The following is an 18,010-nucleotide window of genomic DNA, read 5'->3' on the forward strand; positions in this document are numbered from 1 at the left end:
GAAGATTTTGGTTAGGAGGAGCTACAGATGTGTTGCCTTTATCATTCACACCAGAAACAAAGATAGTATTATTATCAATCAAATCTTGAATTTTACCCTTTAAAGCAAAACATTTTTCAGTATCATGCCCAGGATGACGATGAAATTGACAAAAAGATTTGTTATCAAAATAGGGTGAGTTAATTTTTGCAGGATCTATTTGCCTTATAGGAGGAAGAGTAAGCACATTTTGTTCCAATAACTTATTCATAATACTATGCAATGATTCATTCAAAGGAGTAAACTTTCTTTCTTTCTTGAAAAACTTAGAAATAGGAGGCGCACCTGATGCTGCATTCACATTGTTGTTGATGATGTTTTCATTGAATTTAATGGACTCTCTGTTTGGTTTAAACTTCCCAAATGGTTGTTGACTACTATCACCCTTATCACTCAGAGCCATAGGATGTGATTGTTCCATTTGACTCACAGTCAGTTGATAATTGTGAAGAGTTGCGCACAACTGTTGGAAAGAAGTAAACTCAGAAAACGGGAGTTTTTCTCTGATGTCTTTTTGTAAATTAGAAATAAAGATTCTTTGAATATCATTGTCAGGCACTGGAAAAGAAATTTGAGCATACAAATGCTTATATCTACCAATGAAATCAGTCACTTTTTCTTTAACACCTTGTTTACAATGCATTAAATCAATCAAAGTAACTTTAGGACCTATATTGTTTTGAAATTGTTGAATGAAAGCATTTGCAAGTTGTTCGAAAGAAGTAATAGAATAGGAAGGCAACGAGCAATACCATTGTAGGGCTTTATCTCTTAATGTTCTAGTAAACAGTTTTGCAAGCAACCTTTGGTCATAAGCAAAATCAGTACATATTGTTTGAAAGGTCTTAACATGTGTTAGAGGATCACCCTTACCATTATAAAGCTCCAAATGCGGAATTTCAACATGTTTAGGGGGAATAGCTCGAACAATGTCAAGAGAAAGTGGGCTCACGACATCAAATGTGGGCACACTAAACTTAGATTGATTCATAGAGGTAATTTGTTGTTGTAAAGAAGAGACAGTTTGTGCAAGATTGTTAATGGTTGCTTCAGTCGAAGAGTTCATATTAGACGTGTTAGATTGTGATGGAGGTGTTATGTTATTGAAAGAAGGTAGAGAGTAAGGTGGTGGGACACTATGATAGTTAGTCATAGGAGATGATTGGATAGGAGGAACACTACAAGGAGGAATGGAAAACATTGCCCCCTTGTGTCATGTTCATTTGTGGTGATATAATAGGAACATTTATTGAAGGAATGAATGAAGAGGTCGGATTGAATGAAGGAAGAGGATTGATTGAAGAAGAAGGATTGCCCCCATGACTAGTGATCATAGGAGGAATGTCTTGTATTGAAGTAGTCATTATGTTTGATGTGAAAGTAGGTATACTAGCAATAGAAGTCATCAAAGGAATAGAATGATTGACTTGAGTAGGAGGTTGTGTATAACCTAAAGTTTCGGCACAACTTTTCATAGGCATCACATTTGAATCCACAATGTGTGCAATACGACGCAAAATATCAATTCCATTCTTATCACTTTGAAGCATGCGTTTTAGACCCTCAATTAAAGGAAGAGCTTGACTATCAGGGTATTCTTGAGACATCCATTGTCGAAAATCATCAAATTGGTTATCCAATTTTGAAAGTTGTTCTATAGAAACCTCATGGAGAGCTTCTTCATCATTAAGAGGATTAGAGGAATTACCCATGTCCTCGTTAAAAGGACCATTCAAATTAGGTTCCATCTCCTCAGTAATTAAACCTTGGAAGGACTTAATTCTAAGGCTTCGTCTAACGGGAATAGTGTAAGTAGGACTTATTGTTGTAAAACTCATGCACTAAAGAAAGAGAGAAGATTTTGAATTTTAGAGGTAGCAAATTTCAGTAAAACCAGTCAATCTTCTAGATTTAAGCTATTAAATACAATCAGGACAATCTCCCGAAATTTCAGAAAAAATGTCTAGGACCGTGGTGCTCAGGGTGCACACAGTCCTCGCAACTTTTTTCAAAATTTGCAGGGATGAAAGTTATGATGATTTTACAGCTAACCTGAAAAAATTGAGTGATTTTATGATCTGTAGATAGGCCAAATTAAAGTTGCAATCTCAAAATTGAACCCTACCAAGATTGTCGAAAAATGTAAAATTTGAATTTTGAAGAAGAGAGGGAAACTGAAATTTTGAATTTTATGATTTTAGAGGGAATACCAAAAGCAATGCAAGTTTTGAAATTTGAAAGTTGACTCAATTTCACGCAAAATTCAATTTTGAAAGCGGAAATCAAAGTTGTTGTAATTAAGCACTTAATTTCAAAAGTCACAAATTGCAAAAATTTGGATAAATCACTGAAATTTTGAATGAATGATAACACACTTTTCAGATTTAGGACTGTAAGAAACACAATTTTGACACAAATTTCAATTTCAACAATTTTTGAATGATTAGAAGCCTCAATCCAAGCAATCGCTAGACCAACTTTGACTGTAATTTTGAAGGTGTTAAAATTGATAAAATCAGCCAAAATTCTGGATTTTAGCAGAAAAATACAGTAAGATCTAGATCCCGAAATTTCGGAAAAAATGTCGGGGACGATGGCGCTCGGGGTGCACACGGTCCTCGCAAATTTTTTCCAAATTTTCAGGGATGAAAGATATTATGATTTTATTGCGGAATCCAAAGTTACAGCTGATTTGGAGATGTTTTGATCAGTGAAATTGTCGGACAAAGGTTGAATCAAGAGGGTTTCAAAAATTAGGGTTTTGACACTTAACCACTTAATTTTCAAAATTAACGCACAAATATGAATTGATAATTTGTAATAGAAGGGCAGATCTGAAACAAGCATTAACAATTAAACATTTCACAAGTTTAATTACTTAAAAAGAAAATTTAGGGTTTTTATGCAATTAACCTCTAAAATTTTGCAAAAGATCAAACATGGAAATGTAATCAAGGAATCTAATTTTCAGATCTAACTATGAATAATCAGAAAGGATGTTCACATCGGGTTCACCAAAATGTAAAGCGGAAAAATCGAACCCTAGTCGTTCTCCCCTCCCCAACTCCGAGGAGAGAGAAGGGAGAGTCACTAGGGTTGATGGTTTTCACTTAGGAGGGACTTTACATTCAAAAGAGGGGTTGAAACCCACAAGATCCAATCCCACGCAATGCAAGATTGGATTCTATATGAGTTTCAAGGGTTGTGATAGCAAGGATACCCTCTTTTGTAAAGAATGTAGATAGAAAGATTGAACTAGGAATGCATGTAGAAGCAAGAAAGATTCACTTATAAATAGAGATAGGGATATGATATGAAGCTGCGGACCTGGAATTAGCAGTAAAATGTCAGGACGGTGCTGTCCTGCAAATTTGAGTGAAAGTTGACGGGACGATGGCGCCCGGCGTGCACACGGTCCTCTGAAAAATCCGTGAAATGAAGGGGGATTTGTTCGTCTCTGCACAAGGATTCCAGATCTTCAATTTCAGCTGCGTACCTGCAACCTACACACAGAAAAGCGAAGACGATTGGGGGGTTAGGGATTAGGGGTTTGCCCTTAGGTCAAACCCCGATTTTGGAATTAACCAAGAAATGAGAAATGTTGTAAATGTAAATGACTGTAATGTAAAACAAGTACTAGTACCTTGTTGTAAGGATGTTTGTATCCTTATATGCGAAGGTATAGATGTTGTTGTTTGTTGTATGTTGTATGTTGTAGCATGTGATCTCCTCTTCAATGGTTGAATCCTTGTCTTGAATGCAACACCTAGCCTTGAATGGAGACTTAGAATGGTCAATTGCTTGAAGGAATGTTTGAATGCTTGAATGCTTGAATGCTTGAATGTTTGAATATCGTTTCCACGCCTTTTTTTCCTCCTACCCAAAATGAGAGAGGAAAAGTAGTTTATATACTTGCCAATTAGGGTTGATAGACTGATTTTCTCGACCTTAGGCCGACCAGGAAATGTTATTTTCCAATTTGCAAACACAAAGGCCCAAAGTCCCATAGGAGACCGGGCCCAAAATAGGGCCAGGGACCAGGGTGCTGGGCGCCATGGTCCTGGGGGACCAGGGCACTGGGTGCCCTAGTCCTGAAGGACCAAGGTGCTGGGCGCTCTGGTCCCACCTCCCGGGACAGCAGGGTGCAAGGAGGGATCAAGCAGGGTGCTGGAAAAATGCAGTTTTTGATGTCATGAACAAGTTTCGGGGTCTCCATTCAGGTTCTGTGTTGCATCGCCATCGTGAAGACCCAAATGCAGTCGAAATTGCAAGTGTCACAATTTTAGGACGCTACACCAATTATGCCAACATTCTCCCCCTTTGGTATTGATGGAAACACCAACATATTTAACTAAAATCATGTTGCTTAGTTCTGGAACTTCTCTGTTGCACTTCACTCTTTTGTCGGCTCTTCTCTTCTCCACCTAGAACTAAATCTTAATTTCTTCTCCACCTTTCTGTTACACGTGTTTTCCTCCTTAGGCTAATATATTTCTTCTCCCCTTTGACAACAATGCCAAAGGTGCATATGCATCGTCGGTCATCAAATTTTTTGTTGTTGTCTTCAACATCTCTGCAAATCTCATCTAAGATGCTCCCCCTACGGAGTAGTCAACATTTCATCAATCTATAGTGAAAAATATTCATTAAGCCCACTAGATTGATACATCTCTTGCATCTTAGTTCTTCTTGTGTAGGGGTCTGACCCCTAATTTACCTTTGAGGTACTCAAAGGTAGTCTTCAGCAATGGTTTTGTGAAAATGTCTGCTAGCTGCTCTATGCTTGTCACATACTCCATTTTGACTTTTCTTCATGTACTCTATCCCTTAGAAAGTGATATTTCTATTCTATGTGTTTAGTTTTTGCATGTAATACATTTTAAAAAAAAATATTAATGGCACTTGTATCGTCACAATAAATAGTTACCGGTTTAGACATATCAAGTTTAAAACCTTCTAACACATGTCTCATCCAGATTGTCTGCATGCAATTCATGGATGCTACAACATACTCTGCCTCTACTGTTGACTGTGAAACACAAGTTTTCTTCTTATTTGTCCAAGCAACCAATCCACCTTCAAGAAGAAAAGCTCCACTGGTAGTGCTTTTCCGGTTATCAACATTTCCTGCCCAATCTGCATTAGTAAATACTTCCAAAGAAAAATCATTTTTATAAGGATACCATAAGCCATAATCTATTGTGCCTTTCAAGTACTAGAATATCCTTTTCACTACTACCAAGTGAGTCTCCTTGGGATCCTTCTGAAATCTAGCAACCAAACCAACAACATGTCCAATATCAGGCCTACTGTGAACAACATAATGCAACTTACCAATCATTGACCTATATTATTTTTCATCAACAGAGGGTGAATCATCCTATTTAAAAAATTTGCAACATGTCTCCATTGGAGTACCAACCAGTTTACAATCCTCCATGCCAAATGTTTTCAATGCTTCCTTTACATACTTACTCTGACAGATAAATATTCCACCATCCAATTGTTGGACCTGTAACCCGATGAAAAACTTAATCTCACCAATAAGATACATCTCAAATTCTTTCTTCATCTCCTCAATAAAATCTATACACAAATCATCATCAACTCCAAAAATTATATCATCTATAAATACTTCATCTATCAACACTCTGTCTCCATCAGTCTTAAGATATATGTTACTATCCTCACTGGTATGTTGGAATCTTATATTGACAAGGTGTGCATGCAATCTTTAAAACCATGCTCTCAGTGCCTGCTTCAATCCATATAGTGCCTTATGTAACTTGTAAACCATATCTTTATCCTTGGAAAAACCAAATCCATCTATTTGTTCTATGTACACTTCTTCCTCAAGGATGCCATTAAGAAAAGAAGATTTAACATCCATCTAGTAGACCTTAAAGCCTTTAAATGAAGCATAAACAAGTAACATTATTACTCCTTCCAATCTTGCCACCATTGCAAAGGTTTTTCCATAATCTTCTCCTTCTTCTTGTGTATAGCCTTTGCATACCAACCTTGCTTTATTCCTCACAGCCTTTCCTTCTTCATTCAACTTGTTTCTAAAGACCCATTTAGTGTCAATCACATTCTTGTCTTCTTGTCTGGGAACATGTGTACATGTCTTGTTCTTCTCTATCTGATCCAATTCCTCATTCATAGAATTAATCCAATCATCATCCTTCAATGCCTCTCTTACTGTTTTAGGCTCAATAGTAGAAATCAGACAGGAGTTTTCTCTGATTCTCCTTCTTGTTTGTACACTAGCATTTTTATCTTCAATAATTTTGTCTTTTGAATGATTCAGTCTAACATATATTGGTATTACCGGTTCTGGTTCTATGTCTTCTCCTTCATGTTCTTCATCTTCTTCATCACTTTCTTCATTTATCGGTTGAGCACCTATTTCTGCATTGACTTGCTCATCATTCTTTTGTACTTCTAGTTCAATAAACACAAGTTTTTCTTCATCTTTCTCAGGTTTAGATCTATTGGTCTCATCATATTTCTCAGAGAGTTCATCTACCTTCACATTTGCACTCTCAATGATCCTTTTTGTTCTCTTGTTATAATATTTCAAAGCCTTACTCTTTGTAGAGTAACCAAGAAAAATACCTTCATCACACTTTACATCAAACTTTCTAGTGAAATCGTCATGTTTAATGAAACATTTACTCCCAAATTTTTTAAAGTAACTTACATTAGGATTCTTTCCATTCCATAATTCATAAAGTGTTTTGTTGTTACCTCTTTTGACAAGTACCTAGTTTAAAGTGTAAACAACAGTGCTAATTGCTTCTCTCCAAAACATTTTCAATAGTTCACATTGAATCAACATGGTTCTAGCAGCTTCAACAATTGTTCTATTCATTCTCTCTGCTATCCCATTTTTTTTTGGAGTTCTAGGAGTTGACATCTGCCTCTTGATTCCCTATTCATCACAAAACGTCACAAACTCATCAAAAGTAAATTCTCCTCCCCAATCAGATCGTAAACATTTCAAATTCTTCTCGGTTTCTTTCTCAACTAAAGCTTTGAATGCTTTGAATTTACTGAATGCCTCAAAATTTTCTTTTAGAAAAGTTACCCACATCATCTTGGAAAAAACATCAGTGAAAATCATGAAATATCTATCACCAAAATATCTTGTAGTCCTCATAGGACCACAAAGATCAGTATGAACCAAATCTAGAATATTTTCTGAAGAGAAAGACTTACTCTTAAAAGATACATAAGTCATCTTACCCATTTGACAATCCTTACATAGCACATTATCTGGTTTAAGAAGTTGGGGCAAACCTCTCACAATACTTGATTTACTAACCTTTATCAAATTGTCAAAATTCACATGACAAAACCTCTTGTGCCATAACCAATTGTTTTTCAATCTTTACCACCAAACAACTATTCACATTTGTATTTAGATGAAAAATATTACCTCTTGTCTACTTTCTAGTAGAAATCAATTCTCCATTATTTCCAAGAATCTTGCACACTCCACTTTTAAATTCTAGAAGATATCCCTTATCATTTAATTGACCAACACTTAAAAGGTTATGTTTTAATCCATCAACCCAAAAGACATCATCCGCATTACTTTTTCCATTTAATGAAATAGTTCCTTTACCTTTAACCATGTAGGGTGAGTTGTTACCAAACCTTACCACACCGCCATCAAATTCTTCAAGAGATAAGAATTTGTTTTTATCATTGGTCATGTGGTGTGAGAAACCACTATCTATTATCCATTCATTACTACTATCCATGTGAGACACCAATGCCTTTTCATCAGTCAGATCTTCCTTCACATCAACAAACACTATCTCCTCATTGTCATCTTCTTCTAATTCTTCATCAGTTACTCCTTCATCAACTGCAACATAGCAATGTTTTTGTCCTTTTCCTTTAAATTTCCTAAACATTTCCTTTCTATCACCATTAGGACAATTTTCCGTAATGTGTCCAATTTTATTGTAGGAAAAACATTTCAAGGGTAATTTACCTTTATACTTACCGGTGCCTCTAGGAAATCTTTTAGCCAATAGTGCCTCAAGTTCCATCAGATGATCTTCATTATCATCCTCAACTTTGCTACCACCATGACTAGACCTGCAATCATGATTATGACAAATATCCTTTCCTTTCTTCAAGATTTACCGATTACAGAAGCTTTAAAATCAGATTCAGACGATTTTGAAACACTATTATCAAAGTTGTTTAGGTCAAATGCAATCAACTCTCCGATAAGAGAATCAATAGTGACTTTATCTTTAGAAATAGATCTCAGTTATTGAATTGAAAAAACTCTAATAGCATATTGTGGTAAGAGAGTTCTAATCATTTTACTAATAACAACATCATCATAAATCTTACCTCCAACACTCTTAATACCACCTACAACTTCTTTAATCCTTTGACCATATTGTGCAATGTTCTCACCATCAACCATTTTCATGTCATCAAATTTGCCTCTTAAACTTTCTTCTTTTGCTCTTTCTACATATTCATATCCTCCATAAATCAATTCTAATTTCTCCCATACCTCAAATGCAATTTCTAATCCATGAACATCTATATACTCAAAATCAGATAAAGTACTTACAATTGCTTCCAAGGCTTGAATGTTTTCATGTTGTTCTTTAAGCTCATCTGATGTCAAGGGGCTTGTAGTAGGAGCAACATACTTGTTTATCACATGATTCCAATACTAAGCACCCAATCCTTTAATGTATATCTTCATTTGGTCTTTCCATATCCAGTAGTTGTCCTTGGTAAACTTGGGACCCTCTTCATCATCTTTCTTCAAGATCTTTCCCTCAAGTTATTAAGCTTTATGCACATAGAGGACCAACACTTTGATACCAATTGTTAATCTTAGAGGATCCGGTTAATACTGAGAGGGGGGGTGAATCGGTATAAACAACAATTTCAAACTTAAAACTTGAACTTACAAAACTTCACCAAATCAATCATAAATTGTTAGGATTAATGATAGTCCCAAAGATACTGAGAGGGGGGGGTGAATCAGTATCTAACCGGTTAACAAAATATTTAACCTTATTAAGTATTTTGCATTCCAAAACAATGTACTGGTAAATAAGAATTAATGCAGTAAATAGGAACAATAAAGACAGCATAGAAAACACACCATAACACAAGATGTTTAACGAGGAAACCCGGTGTGGAAAAAACCTTGGTGAGATTTGTGACCCACAATATTCACTCACTATCCAATGAATAAATATTACTTACAATGAGGGGCCTGCACATGCAGGAAGGCCAACTCCCTAGAGCTCACTGCTCAATCTAAAAGATGGAAGTCTCACTGACTTACAAAATGGATTATGAAAATCCAATACAATGTACTGCTTCAAATCAGCATCAACTATGCCAGGTTTAGTACCAGTTTAAGCTCATACTATAACCATAAACCTTATACAAAATCTGTCCTATGCATTCGCATATATCTCATCTTCTATTCCATCCACTATCCTTTTTCTTTATCCTTATATGAAAATGATTTACAAGATCTCATACATATATGAGTCTATTACAATATGTCATGTCATCTTTACAAAAAGATATTTACAATTAAATACAATAAACAAAAGTTTATTCCCGTCGGCTGGAGTACCAGTATGCATTATTGCCGCTGCCAGTGAAGTGTTTGTCGGTGCTTGTCGGTGGTTTTCTAGATGAATGTCGGGTGGTTGCATGAAGGTTGCCAGTAGGTTGTCGATAGGTTGTCATCAATGACAACACCATCATTTCTCACTAGAGTGTAGAATGCCAACATAAACCAGTAATAAACTCTTTACCATTATCGGTAATCACTAATAACCAACTGTTAAACCATTTTATCATAACTTCTCATTAAGTGTTCATCAACATGCATAAACTGAAAGTAAAACATTCACCATATGAACACCATGTTTTTCATGTGGAAACCCAAAAAGGGAAAAACCACGGTGAGAATTGGTACCCACAAAAATTGTGCACTCTTGTGGAATGCGCCTTGTTAGGAGCCTAGCCCAGTTAGGAGCTTACAAATATGCTCGATTAGGAGAAAACCCTATTAGGAGTCACCCGGTTAAGGAATTTAGATGATGAGCCCTATTAGGAGCTTATTAGGATCAACCTCACAAGAGGATTTAACACTCAAAAGTTGAGCTATCTGGTTAAGAAATTTACAATGTAAGGCTTGTTAGGTCCTACCTGGTTAAGGCATTTTGTTGCTATAACTATTAGGATAACAACAGTGAATGATTTGAGTATAGCACTTAACTTCTTGCTTGATCAGATCCAATTATACTCCAAATTTTCTACACTTTGGCATATCTCTCACACTCTGGTTCGACTTCACACTCTTTTCAAAAACCACCGACACAACAAACATCAACTCTACCAACATAAATAACCTTTACAACTTAGTCTGTTACAAAACCCTAAGACTTACAACATAGATCATCACAGATCTTTTTACAACTCATTGCAGATCATCATTGATCATCATATGGATCATTACAATCAATTACAATTGTTTACTGATCACCGCACCTCAATCTGATACAAAGTCAAACCCTTAGAACACTCTTCTAAGTGCTTTGTTGTTTCCCAAGAAATTGCATCTTCAAACATGCCAAAACATCATTCAAACACTTTACGTGGTTTGTGCCACATCATCACCAACATTTGAACTTGATGTAGATCACCGCCAAACCAAAAATCATTACCGATTGAGAGAATTCTTTACTGGTCTTTAAACCCTTCTTAAACCCTAGCAAAAATACAACAGAAATCATAAACATGATTTTCGATAACCAAAACATGATGCAGTTTCATTCAGATACATATTACAATGATACAAACTCACATTCCAAACCACAACACTTCAATCATCACCAATCACCAGATCTAATAAAAAAAATCCTCATTTATCAGTTAAGGTCCTAATTCCCAGTTCACTGTCTCCAATACCAGTAAGCTCTTTCTGGTAGACCAAAAAGACTAAGATGACAAAATACAACATAGTAAACATCAGTTTCCATCAATGACAACACAAATAACTAATCAAAGTCATCCAATCGTGAAATCTCAATCTCTTCATCACAATGTCATCACAAACAGTCATTTACCGATTCAGTCATCATTCTTCATCTTCATCAATTATACCAATTATGCCAACAATATGTACATAAATATGTACAATGTACATGTATATATACGTGTGTGTCTGTTTACATATACATATACATACATATGTATATGTATACATATATGTATGTATGTATATGTATATGTATACATATGTATATGTATGTATATGTATATGTATACATATACATACATATGTATATGTATACATATACATACATATGTATATATATGTAGATATGTGTATATATAAATATATATATGTATGTATATGTATATATACATGTACATATATATACATATACATATACATACATATGTATACATATTCATACATATACATATATATATACATACATATATACATATATGTATGTACATCTACATGTACATGTATATATATGTATACATGTACATGTACATGTATATGTATATGTACATGTATATGTATACATATATATACATGTATATATACATACATGCATACACACATATATATATGTAATGTATGTATATATACATGTATATATCCATGTATATATAGGTATGTATACATGTATACATCCATGTATATATATGTATGTATACATGTATATATACATACATGCATACACACATATATGCATGCATACACACATATATACATGCATACACACATATATACATGCATACACATATACATGTATTACATATATATACATATATATATATGTGTGTGTGTGTGTATACATACATACATACATACATATATACATACATACATACATCTATATATATATACATGTATATATATAGGTGTATGTATGTATGTATGTATGTGTGTGTGTGTATATACATGTATACATGTATATATATAGGTGTATGTATGTATGTATGTATGTGTGTGTGTGTATGTACATATATATACATATACATAATTCATAAGTAGAGCCTATTCGATACATGTATACATATACATACATACATACATACATACATACATACATACATATGTGTGTGTGTGTGTACACATATATATACATATACATAATTCATAAGTAGAGCCTATTCGATAGCTGCAGTGGGGAGAATCTATGTCATGTGGAGTAGCGAAGTCGAAGTCTAGAGGTCCTGATCGACCGAAGTGAATGCTCATATGGTTGTATATACATATATATGTATGTGTGTGTGTGTGTGTACATATATTTATACATATATATATATGCATATACATACATATATGTATGTATACATATGCATACATACATATATGTATACATATACATACATATATACATATATACATATATGTATATATATACGTATATGATTGACAACTCTCTCCTTCTTTCTATCTGGATATAATATTCATAAGGATGTTACTTAGGGGTGTATTTGACGTCAAATAGAAGTATTGAATGCTTAAAAGTTTGGTTAAGAATTTTTCTGTATTGAAGACCTAAAATCCATGCATTGCATCTTTGACCCCATTTCAAAAATGTATAAGTTAGGTAGAATATCTTTTGCATGAATAATATAGGAAGTCTTATAGAATATTAGATTAATAGATCATGTTATAGTATAAGTGTTGAATAAGGTAAAGTTGGTGCATTGCATGCAAAGTGTGTATAGGAAATTTGAAATCATTCATTTGTATCCGTATTTGATTTGGAAAGATAAAATTCTTTAGCTTCATGAAAGATTTGCATGGTTTTAATGAAATGTTGTGTTTGATCAAACGAATGGGTTAAGAAATGATATCTCCTTACCTTATTTGAATTTCAAAAAGAATATGCTTGCTCAATGATTTTTTGTAGAATGGATTAATAATTAGATAAATGAAGTCATAACATGTTAATAACTAACAATTTTCCTTAAGTCGTTGAAAAGATTAAGTTTTTGAATGATCATATTTAAGCATTAATAGGAGATGAGTTTGATAAGAATGCATAAATTTGAATTAGTGTGACATTACATGTAAATGAAAATAAAATTGTTACAAGGTTGTGGTATTTAGTTCCATGCTTAAATAATCAAATTCATTAGTTAGTGATATGTTATCAAAATTATCATAGATGTTAGTAGTGATTGTAATTGAAATTTGAAATTAAATTTTGTTTATCAATAAAGTAATGAGATTTCACTCTTAAAAGTAATGATGTTATGTTATGTGCGAGTATTTAAATGACTAAATTGCCTTATGGAATCATGAAGGGCATTCCAATCACTTGCATGCTATTTATTGTGCATTGTGAGCAATGGTGTATATTGTAGTATATCGTTGAGTGATTAAGCGAGAATTTGATATCTATTTATATTTTAGTCATAACCTGGTGAATGTGATTATCTTGTGAATGGGATATCTTAAATGAACATTGGTCATGTATTGAGTGTATTCCTTGTGTGTGTATGAGATACTATATCTCTTCCTTGAATATGTCTTCTTTCATAAGGATGATTGCATAGATTCTCATATGTAAGGAAAAAGATTGCATTGCATTAAAGATGGTAAATTGTTGCAAGTAGAAACCATGATTTCTTTTATTGTTGCATAAAATTTTCTTAAGAAAGATATATATAAATAACTCAATGGTCTAATGCATATGGTATACATTCTCTAATGCATTTTATCCTTGGGTGTAGTGAAATAATTACTCCCTCTTGTGTGGCTGATATTAGTCACCTTGTTATCTGGTTCTAAATGTGTTGGATGATTTTCCTTGATATATTTGTGAAATCTTGTATATAGTGTCATTGGGGCTAGCCTGATTTTTGGATTTCCTTATGCTAGGACTAGACATTAAATTCTTCTTTCAATCTATTTTGTGGCACTTATCACACTTTATTTATTGTTGATATTATCTGCATTTTTCGTGATTTAATGTTGAACTTGATAATTTTCCCATTTGGGTTTTCTCTTTGATATCTATCATGCTCATTTTGAATGTCTAGTATTGTTGGACCTAATTATGTGTTAAGTGTTGTTTCTATCATGTTCATTCCAAACCTCTGATAGTGAGTCTAAGGGAGGACACTATGGAAAAGTGCACTAGGCATGGTGGGAAATTAGATAATACTAATGTTGGTTGAGGAAATGAAATATGCTTTCCAAGAGGAAATGCATTCGTAACTTTCTAGATTATATGGAATGTTAGAGAGAAGTGTGTTTGGATTAAAGAAGTTTCTATTAAATGCAATAATTAAATGTTAGTGATTTGTAGATTCCATGTCTTTAATGAATGCTTATGTATGCTTCATGTGTTTGTAACATGTATTTAAAAAGGATGCCTATGAATAATTTACTAACTGAGGAGTGCATCAAGTGTTTGTAACATGTATTTAGGTTCACTCCTTCTCTTTAGTTAAGACTGTGTTGTGCTTCATGCATAGCGTTCTCATTGTGGATGTTGAGATGTTTATATGCCATGAATCTTTTTTTCTTTTTATGAGTATGAACTATATATTTTGGATATTGTAAGATATCTTAATTACATTTAAATTTGAGAAAACTTATTCTGAGAAACATTCCACTCATATAGATGTATAATGTGACTTCTTCGGTAATATAGAGGAGTGTGTATGTGTAAAATTTATATCTATCTTTCTTACTATGCATATAGATGTTGAAGAAGTGTTGTCATGCTTGAAAAGTGTGAGAAACTATGTTTTGTGTTTTATGGATACCAACCTGGCGATGGGAGTTATGATTGAAAATTACATCTTGCAAGAATGTTGTGGAAACAATGGTCTCTTGAAGGTATTTGAGTAAATTAGTATGCTTTTTATAGTTAGTGAAATGTGATGTATCTTGTAGCATAGCATAAGTAGTGCATTAATTTTGAATAATTGAAGAATGTAAAGGAAAAATATTGTTGTTACTATCTTATTGTGAGTTAAGGAAATGATTGGACAAAGATGTTTTCACCTATTGATGAATCCTATAATGAGGAGATTAGTTATGTTGTTTTCATTTATCCTAAAGGGAGGTATAATTTGGTATTATTAGAATAAATTTTTCAAGACTAATGTATGCATGTTTTCATCTTAGCCTTGCGACTTCTAGAAATAAGTCAAGTCTTAGGGGGGGGATGTAGTGCCCTTCCATGATTCTGTTGGAAATATGAAGGAATTGATTATGTGTTGCATTGATGTCTTGTCATTGATGTCAACACTAGTTGTTATGGCTAGTTACTGGCAGACAAGTTTTGGTTACCGATAGAAGAACTTGTGTTACCGACAGAAGGGACTATCAGTTGGATACTATCAACATGTTTGGATCAATGGAATATGTTTGGTTTGATGTTTCTAGAGTATGTTTTGGTCAGTTGGTACTGACTTGGTGATCAGATGATGTCATACACTCTAGCAAGCCTATACTGGTAAGGGTTTAAGGTTTTATCGGTAGAGCTTTTACTAAGAATCTTTGACAGGATGCACAAGTGGTGTTGGTGCAGCTTCTAGATGAAATTCAGGATGCAGAAGATGATCTTTGTTCATGGCTCGACTGATTGGAGACATCACTTTGGCATGGTGGACCTAGATTAGGTCCAGTACCTATCTAGGTTATGGACCGGTATCATGTTACGTGTTCTCTACACGTTACCAGGATGATTTATGGATTGGTTAATATTGTTTTGGTCTAAAGATGACATGGCATATCATTGTAATGTGGATGTATGTAATGATCTTATTGTAATATCTTTTAGGTGGCCGACCTAATTGGTTTAGGCCTTAGGGTTTGTATAAATTGATGTAAGATCTCATTGTAGATCGGTGGTGGCAATGTTCGTGGTCATGGAATGAAATATCATATGCGAAGGAGATTTTGTCAATTATAGGTGATCGAATTGGGTTTAAGTAAGAGGTCAAAGGCCTCCAGTATTGAGCTTAACCAAGACTGTAATCAGGCATGGTAGATGTTATCTTTGGCAGTTCATTCTTCTGGATTGTTGTCCAATTATATTGAGGTGGTTATAACCTCTTTGTAGTCAGTGAGACTCCTTTGTAATGAGTAGTGTGCTCTAGGCAGTGTGCCTTCCTACATGTGCAGGCCCCTTATTGTATCACATACTTTATGCATAAGTATTATCTGATTGTGGGTAGGCTTCCCACCATGGTTTTTCCCTTTATCAGGTTTTCTACCTACAAATCATGGTGTTATGTGGTATGGTTGCACTGTGTTAATTATCTGTTTCATTCTTAAGTTTTATTGCTTACCGGTATCTGTTTCTGCAATTCCAGTATTCAATATTTATGTGCTTCGATTAAAGGTTATAAAGTGGTTTGATTAATATAATATGTTGACAACTAATTCACCCCCCTCCCCCTCTCAATTGTCCACCGATTATCCTAACAGATTCATCCTTTATGAAGGGTTACATGCCTCTAATACTCTTTGCTTCTTGTTTGACTCTTTACATTTATATACTCTTTGATATTAATGGATTGATTATGATTACTATGATGATGTTGATTCTATACTCTTGAATAATTATGATGTTAGTGTTTATGTTGTTTGGTTAACTGGTGTTTATTCATTATCTAGTAGATGGAGTTTATATTTATTAATATTCATGACTTGTCATGTGTTAACCCTTATTTCATGATTACATTAGATGTGGATGATGTTGATGTTATTTATTATGTTATATCTTAGCTATGATGTCTTACTATTGTGGATGTGAAAGGGATGATATTACATCACTCATTTATGAGCAGGGTGTGGTGTTGGAATTCTCTTTCACCTGCTTATGTATCTTATGTTTATATATATGTTGTGTATAGATGTTTAGTGATATGCAGGATGCGGGTACTAGGCATTGATTTCACATGATCTCACAGATCTGAGTGTTCCTTTAATCTGAATGAAAACTGATGGGAGGTGACATGTAATGCCTCGCTAGAAACCCTAAAGGAAAACAATACAACTAGGCAACTAAAAGAGCATAATAATTTTTATTTTTTTAAAGATTAAGTGCATAGTCATATCAATAGCACGTTTAATGACACAACGAAAGTCTAATGTATGATTTCCTAAGGATTACCAACAAAGATTAATTTGTAGATTATATTAACACCACGGTTAATCCAATTATTCAGCTAATTAGGAAAATTAAATGCTTAAGATAAAATCTACACATACATCTAAATTCCATAATGAAAGAATCAAAGTACTCCAATGCATTCATTTCATATAGATCATATATACAAAAGATTAAAGCAACTGAATTAACATACATTCCAATGATTCCCTTTTACAATATCCATAAATACATGGTCTCCAATGATACCATGGATTACAAAGTTACAATATCAAGGTTACATAAAAGTTTGATACAATGACCACAAGGTCTTAACTGAACAATGATCACGAACATGAGCTCGTACATGAACCACGAACCCAGAAACACCAGTGAAGCCCTTCCTTGCCTGAAGATACATTCCAGAACATCCGATGGGAAGTGGCACTACCACCTGACCATGTGATCCCAAAATGGAACCACCCCACCGTGCTAGGAGATAGTATAAAACCCTCAAGCAAGCAAAGTAATACAAGTACAAAAGAACTACAAGACTCCACAAACATCCATGTGACTCAACTCACAAACACTAGTGAGTCTAAGGAGAGAGTGTCATCGCATAGCTTAAGATGGATACCATGATACAACCTCCATAGGTCCCGACCTCCATTCTGGGTTATCCTAGTAACCTCTCCTAAACCTCTGGTTCCAACTAAGTCTCATGCGGACCCTACCAATCCTTCCGTGAAGACAAGGTGGTAAGTTTGCCATTCTAGGCCTACTCGTAACATTATGATCCCTGTACTAGAACTCAC

Source organism: Cryptomeria japonica, chromosome 7, assembly GCF_030272615.1.
Source record: "Cryptomeria japonica chromosome 7, Sugi_1.0, whole genome shotgun sequence".
Classification (NCBI taxonomy): domain Eukaryota; kingdom Viridiplantae; phylum Streptophyta; class Pinopsida; order Cupressales; family Cupressaceae; genus Cryptomeria; species Cryptomeria japonica.